General features: G+C 40.5%; 1 non-coding gene across 1 annotated transcript; it reads left to right on the top strand.

The window, feature by feature from the left end:
* The first annotated feature begins 13,258 nt into the window (after positions 1-13,258).
* Positions 13,259-13,331, top strand: Trnai-gau (transfer RNA isoleucine (anticodon GAU)). The gene has a single exon. It is a non-coding gene; the product is annotated as a tRNA-Ile (tRNA).
* The last annotated feature ends 1,424 nt before the right edge of the window (positions 13,332-14,755 follow it).

Here is a 14,755-nt window from a genome sequence, read left to right as displayed (position 1 = left end):
TTCAGATTTCTTGGTGTCTCTCTCTTCTTTTTTAACTGCTGAGTAATACTACATTGTGTAAATGTACCACCTTTTCTTTATCCATTTCTCCATAGAGGGACTTCTATGTTGTTTCCAGGTTCTGGCTATTACATATAAATCTGCTATGAACTTAGTTGAGCAAGTGTCCTTGTGGTATGATTGAGCATCCTTTGAATGTATGCCAGAGAACAGTATAACTGGGTCTTATGATAGGTTCATTCTCAGTTTTCTGAGGAACAGCCACACTGACTTCCAAAGTGGTTGTACAAGTTTTCACTCCCACCAGCAATGGAGGAGTGTTCCCCTTGCTCCACATCCTCTCCAAAAACTGTGTTTTTGATCTTAGTCATTCTGATAGGCATAAGATGAAAACTCAGTCATTTTGATTTTGGTTTCCCTGATGACTAAGAATGTTGAACATCTCCTTAAGTGTTTCTCAGCTATTTGAGATTCTTTTGCTCAGAATTCACTGTTTAGATCTTCACCCTATTTTTTAACTGTGTTATTTGGTTTGTTGATACCTAGTTTCCTGAGTTTTTTTTTTAATATATATTTTGAAAATCAGCCTTCTGTCAGGTGTGATGTTGATGAAGATCTTTTCCCATTCTGTAGGCTGTCATTTTGTCTTATTTACTGTGTCCTTTGCCTTACAGAAACTTTTCAATTTCATGAGGTCCCTTTTATTTTGGTTGTGAGCCTAGCCTTTAACAGCTAAGCCATCTCTCCAGCCCGAGGTCCCTTTTATTAATTGTTGATTTTAGTGCCTGTACTATTGGTATTCTTTTCAGGAAATTGTCTCCTGTGCCAATGTGTTCGAGATTATTTCCCACTTTCTCTTCTATCAAGTTCAGTGTATCTGGATTTATGTTGAGGTCTTTGATCCACTTGAACTTGAGTTTTGTGCAGGGTGATAAGTATGGATCCATTTGCATTCTTCTACATGCCAACACCCAGTTAGACCAGACTCATCTGTTGAAGATACTTTCTTTTTTCCATTCTATAATTTTAGCTTCTTTGTTGAAAATCAGGTATCCATAGTTGTTTGGGTTTACATCTGGGTCTTTGATTCGATTCCATTGATCCAGGTGTCTGTTTTTACACCAATACCATGAGGTTTTTATTACTATAGCTCTGTAGTAGAGCTTAAAATCAGGGATGGTGGTACCTCCAGAAATTCTTTTATTGTACAGGATTGTATTATCTAGCCTGGATTTTTTGTTTTTTTATGAAGTTGAGTATTGTTCTTTTGAAGTCTATAAAGAATTCTGTTGGGATTTTAATGGAGATTGCATTGAATCTGTAGATTTTTTGGTAATATGGCCATTTTTTACTGTGTTAATTCTACCGATCCATGAGCATGGGAAATCTTTCCATCTTCTGCTATCTTCTCCAATTTCTTTATTCAAATATTTGAAGTTCTTATCTTCAGATTTTCCACTTGCTTGGTTAGAGTTATACCAAGATACTTTATTTTATTTGAGACTATTATAAAGAGTGTTGATTCTCTGATTTTTTTCCTCAGTCTGTTTATTGTTTGTATATAAGAGGGAGAATACTTTTAAGTTAATATATTGATATTTATCATGGTATAATATATCATAATATAATTAATTTTTTTAGTTAATCTTGTATCCAGCCATTTGACTTTATCATTTATCAGTTGTAGGAGTTCCCTGGTAGAGTTTTTGGGGTTACTTATGTATACTATCATATCATCTGTGAATAATGATACTTTGACTTCTTCTTTTGTAATTTGTATCCCCTTGATTTCCTTTAGTTGTCTTATTGCTGAAGCTAGAACTTCAAGTACTATATTGAATAGGTATGGAGAGAGAGTGGACAACCTTGCCTTGTTCCTGATTTTAGTAGAATTGCTTTGAGTTTCCCTCTATCTAATTGGATATTGGCAATCAGCTTGCTGGATATTACTTTTGTTATGTTTAAGTATATCCCTTGTATCCCTGATCTCTCCAAACTTTTATCACGAAGGGGTGTTGGAATTTGTTGAAGGCTTTTTCAGCATCTAATGAGACGATCATGTGTTTTTTTTCCTTTAGTTTGTTCATATGGTGAATTACATTGACCAATTTTCTTATGTTGAACTATCCCTGCATTTCTGGGATGAAGCCTACTTGATGGTGGATGATCTTTTTGATGTGTTCTTGGATTCAGTTTGCCTGTATTTTATTGAGTATTTTTGCACCAATGCTCATGTGGGAAATTGGCCTGTAGTTCTCTTTCCTAGTTATGTCTTTGTGTGGTTTGGGTAACAGGGTGACTGTGGCCTCATAGAATTTGGCAATATTCCTTCTATTTCTATTTTGTGAAATAAATTGAAGAGCATAGCTCTTTTTTGAAAGTCTGGTAGAATTCAGGGCTAAAACCATCTGGCCCTGGGCTTGTTTTGATTGGGAGACTTTTAATGACTGTTTCTATTTCCTTAGGGGGTATTGGTCTATTTAAATTGTTTATCTGATCTTGATTTAACTTAGGTAAGGGGCATTTATCAAGAAATTGTCCATTTCTTTTAGATTTTCCAATTTTGTGGAGTATAGGTTTTTGAAGTGTGATCTAATGATTCTATGGATTTCCTCAGTGTCTGTTGTTATGTCTCCCTTTCTGTTTCTGATTTTGTTGATTTGGATATTCTCTCTCTGCCTTTTAGTTAGTTTGGATAAGGGTTTATCTATTTTGTTGATTTTTCTCAAATAACCAACTCTTTGTTTCATTGATTCTTTGTATTTGTTCTTTTTTTTTCTATTTTATTGACTTCAACCCTCAATTTGATTATTTCCTGTCATCTACTCCTTCTGAGTGAGTTTGCTTCTTTTTGTTCTAGAGCTTTTAGGTGTGTTTTTAGGTCACTAGTGTGAGATTTCTCCATTTTCTTTATGTAGGCACTTACTGCTATGAACTTTCTCCTTAGCACTGCTTTCATGATGTCCACAAGTTTGGGTATGTTATGCATTCATTTCAGTTAAATTCTAGGAAGTCTTTAATTTCTTTCTTTATTTCTTCCTTGACCCGTTGATGATTCAGTTGAGCATTGTTCAGTTTCCATGAGTTTGTAGGCTGTCTGTTGTTTCTGTTGTTGAAATCCAGCTTTAATCCATGGTAGTCTGATAAGATACAGGGAGATTATTTCAAATTTTATTTTTTATTTTTTTCTATTGCATTCCTGGGGAACCAGCCTCAGTATTACATGCAGGGCTCAAAGAGTATACTGTAGCATAGCAAAACTTTGGACGTTTTCTATCTGAGGCGGTAAGAATTGAACATACATGTTCTGATGGTTAATCTCTTTATTATCTCATACTGAATTCCAACATCCTTTTGTTTTTCACAGCTATATATATACAACAGAAATCCTTCAGGCAATATAGAAGTTACATTGAAGGTTCCATTTTATTTGATAAGAAAGATAGTCATCTTGACAATTCACATGAAATAAATTTTAGATTCCTAATTGGTGGGATGTGATCTCACAGCTGCAGCTTCAAAGAAAGAACCAGTCATTGTTATCTATTTAGAGAGACAGCTTTGTAAAACTAAACTACTGAGGAGTCTAAGGAAATTGCATATTACCTTTTATATTTTTGAGTGTAATAAACAGGCCTTTCTGGATTTTAGGGTCTCCACTGAGAAGTTGGGTGTTGTTGCTTGGATCCTAATGGCTACCTGGTGGGGGTGAGGGGGTGAGGAGGTGTGGTGTCAACAGCTCAGACACTGAGAGTCCATTGAAAGCAAATAACAAACTCATTTATTCAATAAGAGGGAAGGCCTTATATACCCTCCTCCCAGTGCTCAATCTGTGTGGTCATCCCTCACTGGTTGGACAGGATCTGGAACTCTGACAGCTTCTGTTGCTTGGCCCTCAGGTAGACTCTAGGTTGACTCTTAAGGAGTACCTTATTTGCAGGCCTTGGCTACTGGTCTGAGCCAATTTCCTCAACCCTATGGGCCTGTCCTGCTACAGGGTGTAATTCTAACAGAACTGCCTTTATATGTTATTTGGCCTTTTTTCCTTGCTGCTTTTCATATTCTTTCTTTGTTCTGTATGTTTAGTGGTTTGATTATTAAGTGGTGAGGGGATTTTCTTTTCTGATCCAATCTATTTGGTGTTCTGTAAGTTTCTTATAATTTTTTAGGCACATCTTTATTTAGGTTGGGAAATTTTTCTTAAAATTTTTGTTAAATAAATTTTCTGGATTTTTGAGATAGTTTAATTTTTTCCTTCTTCTATTCCTATTACTCTTATGTTTGGTCTTTTCATAGTGTGTCAGATTTCCTGGATGTTATATGTTAGGAAATTTTTTTGATTTAACATTTTCTTTGACTGATGAATCTATTTCCTCTATTGTGTCTTCAATGTCTGAGATTCTGTCTTCCATCTCTTGTATTTTGTTGGTGATGCTTGAATCTATAGTTCCTGTTCGCTTACCCAGATTTTCCATATCCAGGATTTCCTCCATTTGTGTTTTCTTTATTGTTTCTATTTCCATTTTCAGGTCTTGTACAGTATTCTTTATCTGTTTGCTTTTTCTTAGTTTTCTTTTACGCATTTGTTGATTTCTTCTAATATTTTGGTTGTGTTTTCCTCAATTTATTTAAGAGATTTGTTCATATCCTCTTTAAGGACCTCTATTATCTTCATAAAGAAAATTTTAAGGTTGTTTTCTTGTACTTCAGCTGTGTTAGATTGTTCAAGTCTTGTTGTTGTAGGATAGCTGGGCTCTGGAGATGCCATATTTCCTTTTCTGTTATTGATTGTGTTCTTACACTGGTGTTTAAGAACCAGGATTTGGAATGAATTTATGTTTAGGTATTGATTCCTATGTTTGTCTTTGTTGAATGGGTGTTTTATTCCTTGGTTTCTCTTTCCTCTCTGGTCTTCTGGCCTAAATGGCCAACAGTTTTGGTGACTAATGTGTCTTTGGGTTCAGTAGGGTATTCCCTGTTGGTTTTTTGGGGGCTAGAGGTCCCTAGATCTGGCCTGTACTTTGATAAATCCGAAGAAGTCTTCTTCTGAAGGTGTAGACAAGGATATGAAGACCAGGGGAGGGGATGCAGACTGGGTTTCCTAGATCTGGTCTGGCTTCTGGAGTTTCTAGGACCAGCCTGGCCTCTAGTATAGCTGTGGACACTGGGATCCCTAGATCTGTCCTGTGCTCTAGTAGGACTGAATTCTTCTGAAGTTGTAGACCTGGGGTTTCTACATCTGGCCTGGCCTCTGGGGAACCTAGGAGCAGCCTGACCTCCCATAGTGCTGCTGGGGCTGTGAACCCTAGTATGGAGCCCAGAGGAGGGGGTGCAATCTGATGTTGCTGGGCTGGCTTGAAGGAATGTTAGCTGGCAATGGACAATGGGGTTCCTTGACCCTGCCCGGTCTCTGTTAAAGCCAAAGACTTCTTCCAAAGTAGTAGGCTGTGATATGGGGCCCAGGAATGGGGATGTAGTTTGGGGTTGTTGGACAAGCTTAAAGGGGTTTTGTGGTGGTAGACAGTGTCTTACCTGGGGTTCCTAGGACCAGTCTGACGTTCTGTGGGCTCTAGTGTGGAGTCCAGGAGAGAGGATGCTGTCGGGGGTTGCTGGGTGGGCTTTAAGTAATGTTAGTGGGTGGACTCTTACCTGAGGGCCCTAGATCTGGCCAGGCCTTTGCTATAGGTGCTGGAGACTGTGGGCCTTAGTGTAGAGCCCAGGGGAGGGGGTGCAGTCTGGAGTTGCTCTGAGGGCTTTAAGCAGTGTTAGTTGGTGGTGGGCAGTGTCTTACCTGGGGTTCCTTGATCCTGCCTAGTCTCTAATAAAGCCAAAGACTTCTTCCAAAGTAGTAGGCTGGGATATGGAGCCCAAGGGTGAGGTACAGGAGTTGTTAGACAGGTTAAAGGGGTTTACCAGGTAGTGGGCAGTGTCTTCCCTGGGATCTCTAGGACTGCTCTGGCCTATGGTACATCTACAGGGAACTGTGGGCCCTAGCATGGAGCCCAGGGGAAGGGGTACAGTTTGGGCCACTTAATTTTTCAAAAACAGTTTCAGGGCCAAGTCTTCATGGAGAGTGTGGCCATCTTATGAAAATTGTTATGCCCTATAGTAAAAACCTAATGAAATGTCTCTGGGCTAGATTAGGTGGAGGTGTGATGTGAGGCCCACTAAAGGAGGGTACTTAAGACAGGGCTTTGGAGTTGAAATTTCATATAGCAGAAGAAGAGGGTGGACCGTGAGCAAAGATGGAGCGCAGAATAGCAAACACCATCATGCTGTCTGCATCAGTAGATCTTCCTAGAGAAAGGTTGTGAAAGCTGACTGTTTCCAAAGAGATCGTAAAGAACTTGACACACCTGCTTCCTGTGTCCTAAATCAGGCTGTATGGTATCACAGGTGTGAGGATGCTCGTAGGACGATGGCTCTATTTGAAACAAAAACTACCATGCAATAGAGGGTTACCTTATGATTTCTAGAAATGAAATGATAGTCTAAGCAATAAATCAGAGTGGAAATGGGAGTAGAATATGGACAGAGAGAAATGCAAGCATAGAGGTAGAATAGAGAGGTTATGGGATATGTAAGGTTAAAAAACTCTTGGGGGCACAATGACCTTCATCCCAGTCCTTTGGAACCCTGACACCTCCTAAATTCAGAAAATAAAATCAGACAAAATATCAATGATAAAAATTTGCAATGCAAAGCATACATCCAGGCCAACTAAATGGGTCTATCAAATGCTGAAGACAATTCATCCCTAATATGAAAATAACAGGAAAGTAGCAACCATTAGAATATTGGCCAATGAATGGATGACCTATGCCAAAGAATTGGAAGAATTTTCCAGACCATTTTATCATGTAATCTGAATTTATAAGGAGGTTTGAGAATACCCAATACTAAGTGTCGAGGATACCCAAGAAATGGAAATCCTACTGTATCTCAATATATCCCCAACCTCATTTCTGTATATTAATATTAAAATGAGAGAGGCAGCCCTGGTCTGGGCTCACCATTCAACTGTTTCTTTACTTAAATTTCTCATCTGAGACAGAAATATAGAAAGCTGTAATAAGAGGTGCCAGGCACAAGCACCTCTTACAGTTTTGGGCTTAGCTTATTAATAATCATTAGACCTTTTGTAAAACTAAAGTATTAGTGTGGTGCTTATTAATAAAGTAACATTTATGTTTGTAGTAAATATTTTAACAAAGGTTTGCAAAATAGAACATTTTTATAATAAAGGCAACAACAAGAAACTAAAGAAATTTAAAAATATACTTTTGTTTTTGGCCTTTATTTTTATGTGTATAGGTGTTTTGCCTGAATATACATCTGTCCATTATGTGTGTACTAATTGTTTCATGCAGAAAGACTATACTTCCCAGCTTCCCCTGTGGACTACAATGTATTTCTGCCCCTATAAGAGACCATGTCCCCTCTTCCTCTGTAGGCATTTTGGCCATCCGTACAAGTGTGTGACCAAAATGTCCCCTCATCATGAGTAAAGATGGTTCCTCCTAAGTTTAGAACAAGTCTCTCTGCCTTTAATAATCTAACACAATAGAAAGGCATTTGGAGCCCATGCCCCTAGCAGACACCTCCAAGTCTTTACTCTAGGACCCCAGAGCCAGCCAGGGCTACCCATTTCTTTCAAGAAGCCTTTCTTTCACTCTGTCTCTGCCCTTTCTCTCTCACCTTACTGTCTTGTCCTGACACAGCCGGACCGAGGTGGGAGACCACACTGCATTCAACCAGAACATGGTTTCCACACAGCAAAGCATCACTAGGAGGTAATCTGTTGGACCTAACTCAGAGGTGCCCCAGCTAGGATTGGGAGCTCATTGGAGTTTCCTTCCATAAGACACACTCAATGGGACAACCAAACCATACTAGTGGGAACTCATGAACTTTAGACTAGCAGCTGTGGAGCCTCCATGGGACTGGACTAGGCCCTCTGCATAACCAAGACAGTTATGTAGCTTGACCTGCTTAAGGGGCCATTGACAGTAGGATCAGGATCCATCCCTGGTGCATGAGCTGGCTTTTTGGAGCCTACCTACCTATGGTGGGACACCTTTCATAGCCTTGATGCAGGGGGAGGGGCTTGTACCTGCCTCAACTGAATGTACCAGGATCTGCTGACTCCCCATGGGATGCCTTGCCTTGTTGGAGGAGGGAATGGGGTGTGAGTTGGGGGGCGAAGGCTGGGAGCGGGAGGAGGGAAGAGGGGGATCTATGGTTGGTATGTAAAATGAAAAAAATATGAAGTCTATCCATCACACACACACAAAAAAGACCCACTCAATTGAAGGCAGTGGACATTTTCCACTGGCTTCGAGAACCACTTAATCAGCACAGACTCTGAGCACTTTCTGCTGGCCCTGTGGTATCTTCACCCTGGGATTGTGCCGGAGACAGCATATGAAAAGCCTAGCATGTTGCCAGTGGAATCTGTGCTGGAGATACCCGAGGACGAGGACATCAATCCCTCTGGGCCTGCCCCACCAGATATTCTACTAAGCCTGCCTTCTGTGGGATAGGGAGAAAACAACCCTTGTGTCCCAAGGGCAGAATTTTTGGCGTATGCATGTCATGTTCTCACCCATCCAACTGCCACTGGTTCTTGTAATCCTCCTACTCTATTTGTTCTTTATGATTTTTTTTTCTCTCCTGCGGTGGTTTCCATGAAATTAGAAAGAATACTGAGATTGTGACAGTGACAGGAGTTAAAGCTGTTATGCAGGTCATGGGAAAAACCCAGAAGGCTGGTGACAAAAACTGTAGATGGAGTGACTTATAAATGGGATAAAAGATAAGAGTTGTCCAGACTAGTTAGAAGACAACCTGACGAATTACAGAGTGATAAAGAAGGACTTAAGCTGAGAGGAAGCTGGCAGCTTAAACCATTGCTTGTATTTCTGTGCTTTCTGAGAAACTGCAAGTAGATGGCCTCTGGGGTGATTACCTCAGATGTTCTGATAATTATTAACCTGCAAAAGAATAAGCTGGTATGCTTTGGCTTTCTTCCTAGGAACTTCTATGTGCAATCAAGGGGCATGGGGTACACTTTGCTGATTTACAAAAAGAACTTTTGAAACTGTTGTGAAGAACCCAATCACCTGTTGAATTTTTTTCATCCCCCGTTTCCTTGTATTATTACAATAAAACACTGGGGTTGAGTCAGATCGAGAAAAGGCAGAGAAAACTGTTGCTAGAGTTTTCCTGCCTGGCCCACAGTCAGGACAAATCTCTGACACCCGCCAGTCCCAAGCCGCTTAAACCCGGTCAAATAAACACAGAGACTTATATTGGTTTCAAACTGTATGGCCGTGGCAGGCTTCTTGCTAACTGTTCTTACAGCTTAAATTAATTCATTTCTATTAATCTATACCTTGCCACGTGGCTTGTGGCTTACCGGTACTTTACATCTTCCTTGTCCTGATGGCGGCTGGCAGTGTCTCCCTCACCCAGCTTCCTGTCCTCTCTATTCTCCTCTCCGTTAGTCCTGCCTATACTTCCTGCCTGGCCACTGCCAATCAGTGATTGTTTGAGTGGCTTGGGACTGGCGGGTGAGAGAGATTTGTCCTGACTGTGGGCCAGGCAGGAAAACTCAAGCTACAAATGGCGCCCAACGTGGGGCAAGAGTTTCCACCTAAAACCTGAGAAAAAAGATTCTAAAACGGAGCTAAAAACAGCTTCCTAATTGTCTCTCTCAAATGAGCGGCAGCTGCCGGTTTGAGCTACTGGCGGGTTTCTAGCGTATGTGCATGCTCGACCTACAGTATGGTGGGAATGAGGCCTTTGCAAGTAACACTTTGAGCTACATGGTGGATTTAGCCTTTGCTGGTACAGAACAAAAGGGGAGGTTTCTGGGCTGCATGCTGCTTGGATAAAGGCATGGACCCACGATGGCTCCCAGAGCTGGCGGTAAGCATACCGCTGCCATGTTGGGAAGCTAAGGTGGACAGAGCCAGCAGCCACAGCTGCTGCAGTTTACAGCAATAGATTCACAATAAGACAGATTCAGATGTAATAGTTTACAATGTGTGTAAAATATACGTAGGCTTGAAAGAGACAAAAAAAAAGGTGATATAGGGTGATATATACAGTTATATAAACAAATACATAGTTTTAAAAAATAAAGTCTTTAAAGAGACAGTAAAATTAATATAAAAAATAAGCCACATAGAGATGACTATTACACAGAGAGTCTGGATTGTGTTGTCTTTGGGATTCTTAACTACAGAGAGATGTTTGATTGTAAAGGAAGCTAAGTTAAACCAGTACGTATATTTTAAAGATACTTTGACTTCAAAATTTGGATGTAAGGATATGTTGCTTTAGAAAAGAGTCTCTTTTGTTTCCACAGAAAGCAAGAGGCTATGGATTTGTTCCAGAGTAAGATACATCAGGTTTGACCAGCCAAGACCCCCTGAAAGGTCTCCGATGACACCATGGCCCAGATGATCCAACATCCAGAACCGTTTCAAGACAACTGGCTCAGACGATACACCCTCATGGACTACTCCATAATCCTAAAATGTTCTTTGTGTCCCCATAAGATACAGTGCCCCCCTCCAGCAAAAAGTAGTAAGAGAAGCTACGCCCAAATTCCCAAATATACCAAGCTGACTTTGGAGATGTGTAAAGGTTAAAACCTTCCTTTTTAAGAAAAGAAAACGGGAAGTGCTGTGGGATGGTCTGTATGTCAAATGTGTTGCTGATTGGTCAATGAATAAATCACTGATTGGCAGTGGCCAGGCAGGAAGTATAGGCGGGACTAACGGAGAGGAGAATAGAGAGGACAGGAAGCTGGGTGAGGGATACACTGCCAGCCGCCATCAGGATAAGAAAGATGTAAAGTACTGGTAAGCCACAAGCCATGTGGCAAGGTATAGATTAATAGAAATGAATTAATTTAAGCTGTAAGAACAGTTAGCAAGAAGCCTGCCACAGCCATACAGTTTGAAACCAATATAAGTCTCTGTGTTTATTTGATTGGGTTTAAGCGGCTTGGGACTGGCGGGTGTCAGAGATTTGTCCTGACTGTGGGCCAGGCAGGAAAACTCTAGCAACAGAAAACACACATCTCCAGATCTGACAAGACTTGTCAGCTTGCACCAACTCTTGTATCCCAGTCTTTTCTTGTGCCTGCCAGATATTCCTGCCCTTTGAGACCCTTGAAACCCCTGAGGCTGGTCCCTGACAGGATTGTAATGGTTGGGGATACTCCTTTACTTTCCAGGTGTGGTGGGTCATTTAGAGACTTAGAGGACACTCCAAGCAACTGGATATTGATCTCAATTCTTGTCTTTGTCTTTCATCCATTTCAAATTTTCTGTAGAGACTTGCTCAGTCCAAGATTCCTAGAGCTTTCCACTTGCTAAGATTGGCCAAAAATTCCTGGAATTCTTCACTGGCCCATAGCCAAAAACTCTGAACCTTTCACTGACTCTGTGATCTTAATTTTGGGGTTCACTGGAACTTCATAATTGAAATGGCCCCTGTTGGCCCAAAATCAGAGCTTTTAATTTTTAATATTTAAACTAATTTAAATAACCTCATAAGACGAAATGGCAGTGTAGTCTGATACCCTATTCCCAATAACACTCCTGTAGCTGGATGTTTTCCTGTGTCCCACCTGGGCCTGGAGCTGCTCAGACCCAACTAAACACACAGAGGCTTATATCAGTTATGAACTGGATGGCCTATGGCTCAAGCTTCTTGCTAGCTAGCTTTTATAACTAAACTCAGACCATTTCTATTAATCTATGTGTCACCATGTATTCCATGGCTTTACCTGTGTGCCATGACATGCTGCTGCTCCCTGGACAGTGGGATGTCATCTCTTCTGCCTCTGCCTTTCTTCCTCCTTTCTCTTTCTGGGATTTACTGCCTGCCTCTAAGCTGCCATGCCCCAGGTCAAGCAGCTTTATTTATCAACCAATCAGAGCAACACATATTCATAGCATACAGAATGACATCCCACAGCACTTCCCCTTTTCTGTCTAATCAAAAAGGATGGTTTTAAATTTAACATAGTAAAATTACACATAACAAAAGAGTTGTCAAGTAAGAATTACAGTTACAATATCTAGTCTATTTGGCAAATTCAAAGAAAATATTCTATTTATCCTATATTTGGGAGTCTAAGGTTTCATATCTAACTTATCTTTTATCATAACCAAGGAAAATTATAACTATATAATTATAATTATAACTGTCTAGTCTTCAACTACATCAAAGACTTCAGAAGGTTATAATATTACCTAAGTAAACAGGAAATGCATTGTAAGCAACTTCCAAAATTCTGGAAATGAGAGAGACAACTGCTTGCCTGGACAGTCATCCAAAGTTTCTCTGCAATGTTGGGTCATCCATCTTCAGCCAATAGACGTAGAGTTTTTTAGTCACTTCTCGCTGTGTCCTGTAGAATATTTGGCAGTCTCCTCTGTGAAGCAGGAACCTGAAGAATCATTTCGCCTTGAGAAGTTCAGTGGTCATCTTCCTATGGATCCTGCATGTCCAGTTTATATAAAATATTATCAGCAGTCCAGACAAGAACTGTTTCTTGCCCAAATGGCTATTTTTGCCAAGAAGAAGGTAAATTCCATATAGAGTGTCGTTGATGCCCATCTTTCTCTTTGAAGTAAATCGGTGCTGCAAGAAGCAGATGTATCTCACTGTCCCGAAAGTCTAAGTTTTTAAAACATTTTAAATGTCATATTCTGTGGGTATTTGAAGTGTTTGAAGATTACCTACCTAATTGAAATATATCTATATATACCTAGAAAACTTAACTAACATGACTATAAGTTTGGCTATCATAGAAGACTAATTATTAATCTGTGTTTCTTAATTATCCATTACAATTTTAATGAGTTACATCCTGGAACTTATACAAGATACCTGTGATCGACATGAATATTAACAGGAGTAAGACAATGCCTCCATACAGATGAGAAGTCACTATCAAAGGTAAGAGAGAGATGTGGCAGAGAGTCAAGGCTAGTAGCCATCTTTCAATAAAGCTCCACAGCATCCAGCAATTTTCCATGGTAGCTCCACGTAGACATCTCAGGCTGACAGGCTCGAACACTGTCTAGCCTGAAGCTCCTGCTGCTGGCATCAGACTTACCCTCCAATGGATACTTGTTAAAGGATTTAAAGTGGACTCATTCTAATTATAGGGCCTTGAAAGAGTCCTGTATTGTTATTTTTCGTCACCACCTCCCCGTACATGGCTGCTGATTGGAGAGAGGTGGCTCAGTGGTTAAGAGCACTGACTGATGTTCCAGAGGACCTGGGTTCAATTCCCAGCCTGTCCAGAGTCCAATCACACCAGGATAAAAGATATCTAGATAACTAGATAGATAGATAGATAGATAGATAAATAAATAAATAAATAAATAAATAAACAAACAATGGAAGAAGGAAATGTGACCTCTCTCTCCTCTCCTTATCAGTGGTCACTTGCAATGGCAGGAAGCACTGCTTCCTTTGGGCCATATAGCCCAAGGTCATGGGTGGAGCAAATGCCACTACATACTCCCAGCTCACTTAAATCTTTCTCAAGGCTCTGACCTACAACTACACCCAGATCCCCAATGCTTACCATTTCTGCTGGGCCTCCAAATACATTACAATTATTCCTAGCTGAGATAACATAGAACTCTTTGGCCTTATGCATCTTTTGCCTTGTGTCTTCGGCCTACTTGTGTTTCTGCCACTCTCAACTTGGAAAACCCTGCTTGTATCTTCACATTCAGGTTGTCTGCTTCCATCTGCAGACAAAAATAAACTTGTTATGGCTATATAGATCACTGGATTCAGTCTTCTAGAGATTCAAATGTCTTTTGGGTGCAGCTAATATTGAAAAATTGTTTCATGCTATTGTACTCTATTGAGAAGGCTGGCTCTAGAGTTGGAACTTGGTCTATCTGCTCCAGACCCAAACATGTCTGTTTTAAAGTTTCCTCCAAAGTCCCTTTCTTGGATCAAGCTGACCCCTTGACTCTGTGACAAGGAGGAGAGAAAAACAGCAGCCCAGGAAAAGACACTTTGCACTGAAAACAACTTGTTATGCCCAGATCGTGGGGATTCCCCAAAGACCACCATGGAGACTGAATCCAATCTGTAAAATCAAAGAGCCTTCATTTCAAGCTCAGAGCTTGGACTCTGTCCGACACAGTGATGAGAGCAGAGAGCCCTGAGACTGGGCAGGGTGGAGTTTTCAACATAGTGGAGGTTGGAGTGAGGGGATTTCCAGGGTTCAGGACCATGGTTGGCTGGCATGTGGGGGTGCTGGGAATGTTTGTAATGTCAGATATTTCCCCTTCAATGCAAGCCCTTCCTGGATGGGTCAGTTCCTGGTTTCTCCTAAATCCCAGTGTCGCCTGTCAGTAAGCCTATCACAGAAGCTCTGTCCGGGCCTCTAAGCCTGTCATGGCAGTTTTGTGGTCAAGCTGTTTTGGGCTAACCAAGACAACCAAGAAGTAAACTATCCCCATCAAGACTGAAAATGGCTCTCAATTCTCCCCTCTTTCCTTTGTTTTTGTTTACTATCTTTAAGGCTTTGTTGAAACTTTATAATTTTCTTTATTTTAGGATTTTTAAGTTCATCAAAGGTGATTTTTTTTAAAGGATGTATAGATCATCTTAATTTGCTATAATAAATCCTTTATGCAGCTTGGATTCAACTCTTGTTTAGGAAAAGAATGTGTGCCTCATAGGCTCACCTTGGAATACCATG

Source organism: Peromyscus californicus, unplaced genomic scaffold (genome assembly GCF_007827085.1).
Source record: "Peromyscus californicus insignis strain IS unplaced genomic scaffold, ASM782708v3 Scaffold_8__1_contigs__length_139910024, whole genome shotgun sequence".
NCBI classification, from domain to species: domain Eukaryota; kingdom Metazoa; phylum Chordata; class Mammalia; order Rodentia; family Cricetidae; genus Peromyscus; species Peromyscus californicus.
The sequence above is the reverse complement of the archived record's forward strand: the minus strand, read 5'-3'. Positions and strand labels throughout refer to the sequence as shown.